The 12,489-nt window shown below is 40.4% G+C and overlaps 1 protein-coding gene across 1 annotated transcript in view; it reads right to left on the bottom strand.

Moving 5' to 3' along the window:
* The window catches only part of LOC119016612 (microtubule-associated tumor suppressor 1 homolog), a 106,465-nt gene extending 95,544 nt beyond the window's left edge, over positions 1 to 10,921 (bottom strand). Inside the window, exon 1 of the mRNA XM_037092601.1 lies at positions 10,780 to 10,921. The gene's annotated coding sequence lies outside the window, so the exon portion shown is untranslated. The remainder of the gene's footprint in view (positions 1 to 10,779) is intronic.
* Positions 10,922 to 12,489: the final 1,568 nt, after the last annotated feature.

Raw genomic sequence — 12,489 nt, 5'->3', positions numbered from 1 at the left:
GCTATGAGGGGAAAATGATATATTTCGACCAAGACTATCCTCCCGAGATACTAAAGAAAGGCATATGTGGGGATACTGAGAGAGCTAAAAGCCAAAGGCACCCGTTTCCAAACGCCACATCCAGCTAAGCTGGGAGTGTTTTTTGACAGTGGCACCCAGGTCTACGAGAGCGCAGCAGAGGCCGCTAAAGATCCGAAGAAGAGAGGATTTCCTTTGGAAAATTCTAAAGAGCTAGACTCCGCAGCGCCGAAGCTGCGGAAAACTGCAACATGGGAGAAGACGGGTGCAGATCGTCGCAGACAGATGGTGGATCAGGGGCGGATAAGAGACAGACTGCGAAGCTTTCAGCATGCTCCACAGGGAGCATCTGTTAGTGGCGAATGAAACGCTTCAGGGTAACTATCACCACATATGATGGGGTGAGTGACCGGAGAAGACAAACTCAGTGACTTTTAATTGAAATATCATCATGTGATCGGGGTCTAATCCCCCCAGTATGGTCCCCCATTCTTAACCCTTTAGGCGCCAAAGTCACAATTTTGCGACACCCCACTGTACTCAACAAAACAGCTGTTTTCTCCTAAAGGGGGGTTACATGTCATTCATACTCCTCACCACTAGTTGGCAGACATCTCTTACTTAGACCATAGCTATAATAATAAAGGGTAAATTAGACAATCAAGAAGTAACTTTACTTAATGTATATGCCCCCCCAGGGAGCAAAAAAATGTTCTTTAAGAAACTATTTGACTTGATAGTCCTAGAAACACAGGGAACTCTAATTTGTGGTGGTGATTTTAATATTCAACTTCAACCCAAGGTAGATACATCTAACCAGCGCCAAAAGAAAAGTCCAAACGCCATGTTAGTCCAGCGGATGTTTGCAGAGCTGGGCCTGATGTGTGGAGAGAGTCTCATCCCGGGAAAAAACAGTTCACCTGCTATTCCTCATGCCGCTCTGTATAGTCATGAATTGATCATTTATTTATGTAAAAAACAGATTGGCACAAGGTGAGGGAGTGTAAGATAGGGATTAGGGACGTATCTGATCACTCAGGGGTCTACCTCACCCTGCACCTGACTAATCAACGGAAAAATACACTTTGGAGACTTAACACGAGTATCCTAAATGACAAAACAGTACAGAAACAGATTCGATACGTATTTACAGGATACGTATTTACAGGATAATGATAATGGAGAGGTTTCTCCAATCACTTTATGGGATGCAGCAAAGGCAGTTATTCGAGGCAACATTAATGCCCTCACAGCTTTTCGGAAAAAGGAAAAACAAAGAAGACTTGTTGTACTACAAGAGGAAACGAAGCTATTAAAAATTAGACACATGGAACAAGGAGACTGTCAGATATTAACTAGAATAAACAAAATTAAACAAGATATAAATGGTATATATGATGAGGAAATTGAAAAACAACTTAAATTCACCAAACAAAGGTATTACGAGACGGGGCATAGGGCGATGAAATTACTTTCCTGGAGGATACGAAAACAACGTGTAAAGAACACCATTTATAAGATTAGAAATCCAAAGACGCAAAAGATCTGCAGCGATTCAGAGGATATCCAACATTCTTTTGAACAATACTATAAAGAAATGTATACCCAACCAGCCATGGCAGAAACTACCATCATAGAGACTTTTCTAAGTTCTCTAGACCTACCGTCTATAGGAGAACAACAAAATAAAGAAATTATGGCTGAGATAACAGTGGAAGAACTGCATAGAGCCATTTCAAGATTGAAAGCTAATAAAGCTCCTGGTTCGGATGGATACCCATCTGAGTGGTACAAAACATTTAAGTTACAGATGACATCGGTCCTGCTTAATTGTTTCAATCATACATTGAAAACAGGGGAAGCCCCCCAATCATGGAAGGAAGCAGTTATCTCCATTATCCCGAAAGGAGGAAAAGATAAAAATGAATGCAGCTCATACAGACCAATATCAGTCTTGAATGTAGACTATAAATTATTCGCTTCAATCCTATCTAAGAGACTGGAGTCCATTGTCCCGGAGCTGGTGGATTTTGATCAAACAGGCTTTGTATTAAACAGACAGACATAGGATAATTTAAGGAGAACACTACAGGTGATGAGTCACATTACATCAGAAAACATCAGTGCAATGTTGGGAATATCTAAATAGGGTGCTTGCAAGACTTGGCTTCAAAGATGGTTTTATTACATGTATTAGAGCGTTATACTCCTCTCCAACAGCCAGGATCAGGGTGAATGGACATTTGTCACAAACTATTAACCTGGAAAGAGGGACACGCCAAGGCTGTCCCCTGAGCCTGACCCTATTCGCGTTGTTTATTGAACCTCTAGCTCAAGCGATTAGAGAGGACTCTGAGATAAAGGGAATTAATATTAGAGAAGAAGAACTCAAGACCTGTATGTTTGCAGATGATGTCCTGCTCTTCATTACCAGCCCTGACTCAAGCATCCCTGAATTGATGTCCCTGCTAAAAAAATATAATTCATATTCAGGATATAAGTTAAATATTCAAAAAACCCAAACCCTCACATTTAACTATACTCCCAACCTAGATATTAAAGGAAAATATAATTTTAAATGGGACTCGCCCCAAATAAAATATTTAGGGATAAACCTCACTAAAGATATGTCAAAACTTTTTGAAAACAACTACAGCCTCATCAATAGAGAGATCAAATCTGACATTTCGAGATGATCCCTTCTCCCACTTGATATGAGTAATAGAATAGAAATAATTAAAATGAATGTGTTGCCACGGCTTCTTTATCTCTTCCAATCGTTGCCTCTAGAGGTACCCCAAAAACAATTCGACGAGTGGAATGCCTGGATCTCAGGGTTCATTTGGAACAGTAGAATACCTAGGGTTCAATTTAAGACTCTTCAGCTGAAAAAAAGAGAAGGGAGGAAGAGCTTTACCATGCTTACAGGATCACTATTATGCTGCTCAACTGAAACCCTTAGTATACTGGTGTTCCCCAAATTATGAATCTAAATGGAAATGCTTGGAAATCGCAGATAAACATTCCAATACAATCTTTAATAGGAAGTAAAAACCAAGCTGAAAAATATTATGAATGAATGGACTGTATTTACTTTTAAACTATGGTTTAAAGTTCTGGGGAAATTACAAATAGAGAAACAGGCTAGAGTCTTGAATTGGGTGGCATACGACCCGGAGTTTGATCCTGCTAATTTGGGTGGGGGCTTTAAGCAGTGGGTTGGGAGAGGTATCACATCCTTTTGCTCTCTCATTTCAGTCAGATTTGGACTGGTGAAGCAGGACTTTCATAGATCAATAAAAATCAGGGAGGAGAAGGAATGCAACTTGATCTCTATATTTCATGAAGCGTACAAAAAAAAGATAACAAAAAGTTGATCTCGAGAATATACAAAAGTATACAAACTTCTAAAAAGCATTCTACAACATCCATAAAGCAAAAATGGGAGAGGGAGTCAGAAATGCAAATATCAGAGGAGGCCTGGTTGGAAATATGTGAGACACAAGCAACAACTGCAAACTCAAGATCGTTAAGAGAATTTGGCTGGAAGAATGTAGTGAGATTTTTCATAACTCCTAAGATAACAGCACTGCAAACAGGCTCACAGAGCCGAGGCCTCTGTTGGAGACAATGTGGAACCTCTATGGCTAACCACTTTCATGTTTTTTGGGCCTGTCCAAAAATCCAATCATTCTGGAGGGGGGTGTCAACTGAGATAAATAAAATAATGGGGGTGGATTTAGGTTTCTCCTTTATTAATTTATATCTCTGTAAAAGCCCAGAAACAGTCCCACATAAGGACAAACACTTATTGAAAAATCTTCTGGCAAGTGGCAGAAAAGCTATAAATAGAAAATGGTTGCAACCAGACTCTCCAACACTGGCCCAATGGCATGGGATCGTTCAAGAAATTGATTGCATGGAGAGACTTAATTTTGTTTTAAGACTTCAGTTGGATAAATGTACTGAACGCTGGGAAAAATGGGTTGTGTATGCAACTTAAATAGCATGATATTATACCATGATGTTTGTGTATATGTATGCAAGTGTAAAAGAATACTTGGTACTGTGTTTTCTCCTAAAACCAGACTGATGTTTCTCTAAGATGTTGTTTCTGTTTAAAAAAAATTAATTAACTTAAAAATGGTAAGTTGGATACGGGTCAGTAGTTATTAAAAACACTGGGGTCTAAGTTGCTCTTCTTAAGAAGGGGCTTCACCACCGCCGTTTTGAAGGCGGTGGGAAAGACACCCGTCTAAAGAGAGCAGTTCATGGTGTTTAAAAACTGTTCCTCAAAGAATCCATAAAACAATTTTAAGAGTGATGTGGGAATTGGATCTAAAAGGCAGATTGTTGGGTTTACTTGGGAGAATACTCTACCAAGTGTCCTTGCATCAACCAGGGCAAAACTGTCCAGTGTTTCCTCAGGCAAGGACAACAGTTCAGGTGTGTTAATAGATAAAACTTGATGGGATAAGAGGCAGGATCTGATGTCCTTGATTTTTGTTCTGAAGTGGTCTGCAAAGTTCTCGCAATGATCATCTGTGGGAGTTAGAACCTGTTAGAATATCTAAGGTAGAGGAACCGTGGGTTGTTTTTATGGTTGGTCATGAGTTGTGAGAAATGGGAAAGTCATGCCTATTTGACTGCAAAATCCAATTTTCCTCACTTTATTTGATCAGGCCAAACAGATTTTATCCAAGTGGTCTCCTTTGTCTCTGTCCCTTATTGGAAGAATAAACTCAATTACAATGACTTTGCTCCCAAAGTTCCTCTACTTATTTCAGTGTCTTCCCATTCTCATCCCCAAATCTTTTTTCAAAGCTCTTGATTCATTAATGACATCTTATATTTGGAATGGTAAACACCCTTGTTTGCGGAAAGCATTTCTCCAAAGACCCAAGCAGACAGGGCGAATGGCTCTGCCTAATTTCCAGTAACACTTCTGGGCAGCAAATATTAGGAGTTTGTTATACTGGAAGCATTTCCATCTTGAACCCTCTTCTCCGGCTTGGGTGACAATGGAGGTTTGTGCTAGCAACCCTGTTTCCTTACCTACCCTCTTAGGCGCCGCACTTCCACTCACTTCGGATATTCCCAAGAGCAACCCAGTAGTTAAGCATTCCTTGCTAATCTGGGGTCAATTTAGGAAAAGTTTTGGACTACAGCTTTTTTCACTTAAAAGCCCAATTGCTGCTAACCATTTATTTGCCCCCTCAATGTCTGACGGTGCATTTAAGATTTGGCACAGAAAAGGTTTGAAATGCTTTGACGATCTATACATTGATAATTGTTTTCTTAGCTTTTCTCAATTAACTGAAACTTTTGGCATTGCCAAAACCCACTTTTTTAGATTTCTACAAATTAGGGATTTCATACAGCACTTAATGATCCAATTTCCTTATAAACCCCCAGTCAACCCTACTGATATATTTCCCTCTGTTAGCTTCCAAAGGTATTATAACCTTATAACCTTATTTCCAAACTGGACTGCTCTTCAATGGCAGCTATACAAACTGCATGGGAATGAGACCTAAACTATACCTTTACAGAGGATGTATGGGACTCGGTGCTGGACCGGGTACACTCCTCTTCTATGTGCACTCGTCATGCACTTTTGCAGTTTAAAGTAGTGCATCATATCCACATTTCCAAGACCAAACTAGCGCAAATGAATCCTGATGTCGACCCTACATGTGACCATACATGTAAAGGTGCAACTGCTTCACTCCACCACATGTATTGGACTTGTCCCTCTTTAAGTAACTTTTGGTCATCGGTCTTCCGTGCATTATCAGAAACCCTTCAACACCAAATTGAACCGAATCCCTTGACTGGTATTTTTGGCATTGCTCCAGATTTGGACTTACCTAAAGCTATGCTCAACTTTCTGGCTTTTGCCTCATTACTAGCTCAACGAACTATTTCACTTAAGTGGAGGGACTCAGCACCTCCTTCCTACTCACACTGGCTCAGAGACATGACATCCTGTATGAATCTAGAGAAGATTAGACACATTATTCGGGGATCAGAGAAAAACATTCTACAATATATGGCGCCCCTTCTTGGTATTCTATGAGAAACCTTCGACAACAGTTATGGAGTAGGCCCCCCTCCCCCTCACTTTTTTTTCTCCCCCCTTTCTTTCTAAGTATGGCTGATAATCTTTTTTACTATTTTTATTCTGTCTATTCACATTTTCTTTTCTTTTCTATTTCTATTTATTCATTTATTTTTTTCTCAGTGGCTGTATGAGTATGTCCATGTTCGGTTTATGTTGTGTCATGGGTGGATGTTAGACAAAAAAAATCAAAAATGATCTTCCTGTGCAGTGACTGTCTTATTCATGCTTTGACAATAATAAAAAAGACCATAGAAAGAAAGAGAGGGCCCACTCGATTTTGTGAAGTGGATGGACACACAAGAGGTGTCTGTGTGCTCAACCATCCATCCTGCATTTTCAGATGAGACGGCACAGAGACGGGTGAGGGATGGAGCTGGACGCTGGGCTGTGAGAGACATTCCTTGTCCCACACTGATCAATGCCTATAAAAAGAACATGGGTGGGGTTGACCTGCCTGACCAGCTCAGCGGCTGACGATGGCGGTGGTGGCTGTACACACACACACACACACACACACACACACACACACACTCGTCTGTCATTGTTCAATAAAAAGTACTTTCTTTGAAAACTTTCATCAGCCATCCTTACAAAGACAAATGAGGCACTTTAAAGATTTACCGTAGTTTCGTTTTCGGGCAAGCTAATTTTCAATGGAGTGCATGAGGCAGTGGCACACTAGCATCAAACTCTCTATTTTTAAAACACCAAAAAGGCTCATCACAATATGAATCTTTGCTTGTAGTGGCACCAGGGTCTCTAAACATGAACATGAGTATTGATAACATTGTTTGTGTACGCAGAGTTTACTAAAAATGTTTTTGAACTACTCACTATGGGAGCTGAATCTCCTGTGTGCCACCATCATAGCAGACAAAAATGTCGATCCCCGAGTGCAACCTTACAGGTAGGAGGTCCACCATTAAGCGCCTGCCTGTTAAGGCAGGAACACACCGGCCCAACCGTTGGATGTCTGAAGGGTTTGGAGAGACTCGGACAAGGTCGGGAACAAATATGTTTGGTGTGTTCAGCTGCGTTGGAAGCTTTCAGAGCTGGGCGGATGTTGTTGGCTCCGATTGAGCATGCAAAGTCTGAGGAGGAGGGCCATCAGACGTCTGTGCCATTGGATTCTCTGATTGGTTGTGTGCCAGTTGAATGGCCATTCTGATTGGCAGTGTGCGAGCGAATCAGCGCAGTGTGTGGGAGGGGTGGAATAACGTGTGGGCTTTGTTTTTCTATGCACTCTGTTCTGTCATTTCTTGTTTTCACGTTTTCATGTTTTGCAGTACTGGCACGAGACTAGTTGTTATGTCCGTTCAGGACGAATTAATTTGGGCTTGCTGCATGTTTAGTATGCAGCTCTTTTTATCTGAAATAATTCAGTTTTGTTTTGATCGAAAGTAAAGTGAGTTGCGTGCATAAGCCTCTCATTTACAACTTACAACACGACTGCCACCCACTTATTGCATCTTGCGCAAGCGCAGAACGTACACACTACTGTGGAGAAGGCGGCACGTCGAAGCGGTGTGTTTTCAATACAACTTTTCTCCCGAACGGGTCAGACAAGAGGCAACGGAGTGGTTGGAGAGTGGTCGGATAAGGCAGATGGAAGTCTGGGCGGTGTGTGGGGGGCTTTAGGTTACACTATGGACCTTCTTTTTAGCCCTGCCAAAAAATTTCATAATCTATTGTCATCCTCCATTTCCACCACTAGGTGGCGCGATAATCAAGGAAAGTGCGTTTTGGCTTATAACTCACATATACTTTGTCGCACATTCAAAAACGTTATATCCAGGCGTTCACTGAATTGTGCTGAATCTCGTCATTATAGGCCGCGCCTATTTCCGCTTATAGCTTTTTTCCGCAAATTCGCAAAATGTTGCAAACCTACTTTTTCGTACTCCTCCCAGGCGATTTTACCATTTTCCACCAAACTTTTCTCACAGCATCTGTGGACTCTTGTGACAAAGAGTTATTAAAAGAATTTTGATATGCCAAACAATACTTAAGTTATTAAATAACAACTTCCTGTACATCAGGGATCACCAACCTTTTTGAAACTGAGAGCTACTTCATGGCTACCGAGTCATACGAAGGGCTACCAGTTTGATACACTCTTCTGAAATAACAAATTTGCTCAGTTTGCCTTTTGTTACATATGATTATTAATGATTAATGATACTCATCTATGTGAAGACACAGATCACGCTAATGATTTCTCACAATAATTATCAACAATGACTTAACAACCTGGGAGACAAATAATATCAATATTCAGTTTTCATTTTTAGAACAGGCCTGAGGGCTACTCATGTGGTCCTTGGGGGCTCCCTGGTGCCCGCGGGCACCACGTTGGTGACCCCTGCTGTACATTTTGCTCAAAACACAAAGTGTTGCATATCTCCACGTTAGTCTGTCCAAATGACATGAAACTCAGGTGACTACTTCCCCATGAGCCACTAAGGCGCTGCGTAAAAGCGTTCACTTACGTCACACCTGGTGGCATGCTCCATTTTGATGCTTCGCCATAAAACCATCAACTTAGTGTAACTTCCACAAACAATTTGCCATCTACTGCAAATTTCTCAAACATGTAGAGGGTCTTCCCCTGAATACATCTACGCATCATACCTCAACGGCAGCATGCCCCACATGCGTGGACTGGGAGGGCCCATTCATCGCTGCTTGCAGCTTTGATTTAATTATGTAATTTAGAGTGAAAAACGTAAGCCTTTCACTTTCCAGGATGTTTGTTGGGTCAGGACACACAGACGTCATCATGATGTGTACCATCACGCCACTTTAGGAACCGCAGCGTCAGCTTTCTGTGTGAATTACACAGCAGGTCGCCTTTACTCCAGCGGTGCTTGGCTCTAAAGACCAATGGCGAAGAATTGGAACTGCTGCGGCGTGAATGTGGCGTCTCTGGGATGATGCGTCAATGCAAATTATTCATGTCAACGAATTTATGTTGTTGAATACGTTGACTAGTCGACTATGTCGACGCGTCGTCCCAGCCACATAGATGCTCTTTAAGCAGTGTCATTCAGTGTGAGACTGAAATCAGAAGATGTGACGATTAATTCTAGGCAATAAAATATATCCTGTGACTAATACTAGTGGATCTACTTTGTTCACTAAAAGGAATTCAGTATAAAAACCTTAAGTTTAATAAGATAGTTTAACTATGAACTTGATACTGCTTGGTTGGGGCATTTCTTCCTAGACTCAAAGCTGATGTAGACTTAATATCTCTCTTTAAAGTTGCTTATATCCATCAACACCTAACTCCCAGTCTAACCTAGTGAAGACATGCACTGCAGTAGTATCAGCTGCAGTAATAAGCAATTCAAGAGATGCACCAGCATCAGGAACTGCTGTGGTAAAGTGTACTATAATTTTTCAAGGACAGAAATAGATCGCAAGAAGACTGAGAAGGAAATCACCATACTGAAGACTCGAGCTGCAATGATCATCCACTAGTGGATAAAAGGAAACTTAGTTGGCAACAATTTTGATAATTGACTGATCCTTAAATCATTTTTTAGACAAAAATATAAAACATTTGACTGGTTCCACATTCTTATAGGTAAGGAATTTATGACTGAACACTGAAAGTCTATTTGGATTTTGGGCTGCCAGGTGGACAAAAGACAAAATCTCAAGACATCACTTTGGGCTTTGGGAAGTGCTCACAATTTGACAATTCACGGATTTATTCTGGAAATAATCAGAAGATTAATTCATAATGAAAATGATGGTTAATTGCAGCCTGACTAAATACTGGAAATAAATATTGCCACTTTGTCTTTTGGCTCAATAGGAAATGTTAATTACTCAACCTAAAATGGTCTAAAACTTTTTGCTTTCTGAAAGGCAGAAATCAGCATGTTCTGTTGAAAAAAGCATTCAGCACAGGGCTCAGAGTATGTGACAAAGAAGTGGAAGTTCCTGCTTGTATCCCGCACACAAAGCGCTCGACCATGCCAAGGAGAAGCACTGAGTCTTTATTTAATCCTGGGCAGCCCTGCCTACAGGATGATGTGGAGGACAACCTGTTATGTAACACTCAGAATGCTGCTGCAGCACAAATGTCCATTACAGGCAGGCACACTTAACTGCATGGACACACAATGCCACAAGCAGTACCACGGACATAACTGCACAATGCCACTCAGAAACAGCTGCAGCAGGCGGGCATGGGCATCAGTAAAGCATAGCCTCAACAGCAAGACACACACCTGAACCATCAACTGCACCTGGGCACACAGACATGCAGAGCCTAGGAAACATATAATTATTTAAAATCCCTAATAATAATAATAATAATAATAATAATAATAATAATAATAATAATAATAATATTCTTTGTGTCAACTTGTTCCCTGGAGATTTAGAGGAAATCAGTACCATTCCTCGAAATACGTAGTTCACTGTATGGTAGAGCAGACTTTAAACTGCGCTGCAGTTTCTCTCATCATGATGTCAATACAATAAAGCAGCACTTTTAGCAGTTATTGCTGAAATTGCTAAAACACCAGGTTAGTTCTCCGACAGTCGTTCATCGGGACAGCTAGGGCACCAGTGTGAAGGAACTAACGCACAAAAATGTGTCAGTGGATTAAACTGTGACTTACCGTCGTGCCCATTGGCAACCTCCTGACTGCAGCTGTACCTGGATCCACAGCGACCACAGGAGGACGCGTTTACATCACATGTCTGACGCAGATTCTCCAAATTCCGTCAAATATCCTGATTTCTTTTGGTCCGGAAACGCTACTGGCTAAATCCTCTCTAGATGAGTGAGCGCTGCAATCCTGTCTGATCAGCTGAGTCACACGGAGCCCCCCCCACAACTCACAACACACACACACACACACACACACACACACACACACACACACACACACACACACACACACACACACACACACCTCTGATGAATAGCGGTTAATGGTCTAATTAATTACCACACACCTCAGCCTACTCACAGATTCAGGGACTATGTTGGTAGGTAGAAGAATAAAGTTTGGTAACGTTTTATTTTGATGTAAGCAATGAATCAATGAACTCCTGATGCTGATGTTGTAGCCTAAGGCTGTTATACCCTACAAACATTTGAACATGTATTATAAGGTATATTATTAAATTTTTTTTTGATTCCAACATGAATATTTGTTATTTAATGTCAATTCATTTTTACTGACAGCAGCTGGTACTGGATGATAAGGTGCTTAACTATACTGCAGATGTTTTACACATTCAAAACAGATCACTCTACCTAACCTGCCTAACAATTGATAGTTTTATTTCTAACATTGCCAGCTAGTGGTCCAAAAAAGACACATGCAAACAGCGGAATGGGAAACTGGTTCATATAATGATGTAAAAATTAGTTGATATTGTTGTCATAAAAAAAAGTGTCTCACTAACAATCTTAAAGTGTTAAAGAGTGTCATTGTTAGTCATGTAACAGTTCAGGAAGTTAACCATTTACAGATAAGAAATTCAGATACACACACAATGAAAGTAAGGAACCGATTACTAAAAACACAGATTATACAATTTTTACAATTGCAAGAATATAGAACACAAATTAATAAAATACAATATGAATACATAATGAATAAAAACAAACATTGTGTGAAACTGAAATTCTAACTTGATTAAATATTGGGTATGCAAAATGAATACTGGACTGATAAATTATCAACCTGACAGTGAAATATATAATATATAAATCATGAGCAGAGCCAGTAATATGAGGCAAAATTGCTTTCATTGACTTAATTAACAACAAAGAGTCTGTGAGTTTTACCAGCAAATCTTATTAGAGCATTGGATTATTAAATCATACAAACATTTGTATGACTCCCTCCCAAGCATGTGCAGACGCAAGTGTTCCTTTTACGGGTTTATTGAAGTCTCCGTCGTCTCTCCAACTCTCCACAACCATCCAAGGACCTCCGCAAACCGTGAAACTGGCAATACACAGTATTACAGTTCACATTAGCAAACTTTAAAGTCTCAAGTACAAAGATTCATAACGAAAATAAAGACAAATAAATACCTCGTTGGCTGCATGCTATGAAAGGAAATCTGTAGGTCTTCTATCTTCAGTCTTCACTGTAGTTTATGCTATGTTCTTTTGATATCAACTTGTCTATCACATCTTAGCTGTTCACACAAAGTGACCATGTTCACAACTCTCTGCCGTCAGACAAACGCTACAGGCAGCCTAGCAGCAACGTAGGTGTCAAAATAAAAGTACCCTTGACTTTCATAATAAAAGCATGGAAAAATGACAAAAATCTAATAATTCTCAAAATGAGTTTCTTATACAAAAT

The sequence above is a fragment of the Acanthopagrus latus genome, chromosome 1, assembly GCF_904848185.1.
Source record: "Acanthopagrus latus isolate v.2019 chromosome 1, fAcaLat1.1, whole genome shotgun sequence".
Classification (NCBI taxonomy): Eukaryota; Metazoa; Chordata; class Actinopteri; order Spariformes; family Sparidae; genus Acanthopagrus; species Acanthopagrus latus.
The sequence above is the reverse complement of the archived record's forward strand: the minus strand, read 5'-3'. Positions and strand labels throughout refer to the sequence as shown.